The 1,211-nt window shown below is 45.6% G+C and overlaps 1 pseudogene; it reads right to left on the minus strand.

Annotated features, from left to right (window-relative positions):
• LOC147020316 (uncharacterized) overlaps nucleotides 1–941 on the minus strand; it is a 1,527-nt pseudogene extending 586 nt beyond the window's left edge.
• Nucleotides 942–1,211: the final 270 nt, after the last annotated feature.

Below are 1,211 nucleotides of genomic sequence, written 5' to 3' on the forward strand. Positions count from 1 at the left end.
AAGTCAGACCAAGCTGCTCCAGTCTGACCTTGTACAGCTGAGCGATGTCTGTCAGTCTAAACACAGGAGCACTGCCTTCATCAATGTGCATGTCTTCCAAGTATGCCACTAGCTCAGCAAAGGCTATGCCATGCAGGCAAGAATCATCTCCACCATTGCCTTTTGGTGCAGCCCGCCTGGCTCTGTTGTACAGTGAACGCAGACAGTGGTGATGGTACTTGGCCTCAATGGCCATCATATCCCCTGCTGCAAGCTTGGCCAAAAGAACAGTGTTCTCAAGTTCAAGGGCACACTTCCGCACATTTGTGTCGATGTTGTAGGTTGATGCATTATGTAAATCTGCAGAACCAGCAGGCTCATTGCAGAAGAAACAAGTAGGCTCTGTGGACTGTGGATGGCTGTGAGCAGATTGAGTGTGCACAGAAGAGGTACTTTGTTATCCTGTTGTCAATTCTCCCCGACTTTGCTCATCAAACGCCTTTTTGTTGAATTTTAGCCGGTATTTCTTGTGCCACTCAGCCCTGTGTGCCTTCAGAGTGGATTCTATAATATATTTCCGTCATCCAATCGCTCCAGGTGGAGGTCCATTGGCATGTGCTGAATGGTGTGGAACCGGAGAAGGTCTTCTGCCAAGGATGCATAGCCACTATCAACTGGCTGTTTCGTTGATCTGAGAGGACACTGCAAAGATTCATGTGTGACTACTTGGCAGAGGACACAAATGTCCCAGTTCGTGCTGGGGGTGGCTTGGATTGCTTGGATTTAGAGGGTTGGGTAGGATCCATCAGAAAGTGACGCTTCGGCATGGTTGCGACGAAATCACCACGGCAGGAGAGAAGATTCTGAAAGACAAAAACACAATGAAAGCACCAACTACCATACCACATTTTACATCTAGGCTATCTTCTTAGATACATGTCAATATCCAGGATTTCTTTATTGGTAAGGGTCAACAAAACATAGAACTCCACAGATAATGCATCTATACCCAGCTCGTCTAAGCATGGATATACACAATGCATAACTGCGCCACATCCGCCTCAAGCACACCGTCTGAGGGGCTAAATAACGAAATTCCCCACAATGACACCACTCGGGATTCATTTGCAAATTTCAACTGATTGCTTATTTTTTGATAAATTTTTACTTTGACCTTGACCTAAATTCATTTCCTTGAATTCTGACATCCTCAAAGGTATCACCAAATATAT

Source organism: Eptatretus burgeri, chromosome 9 (genome assembly GCF_056783735.1).
Source record: "Eptatretus burgeri isolate ZD-2024b chromosome 9, Ebu_testis_v1, whole genome shotgun sequence".
Classification (NCBI taxonomy): Eukaryota; Metazoa; Chordata; class Myxini; order Myxiniformes; family Myxinidae; genus Eptatretus; species Eptatretus burgeri.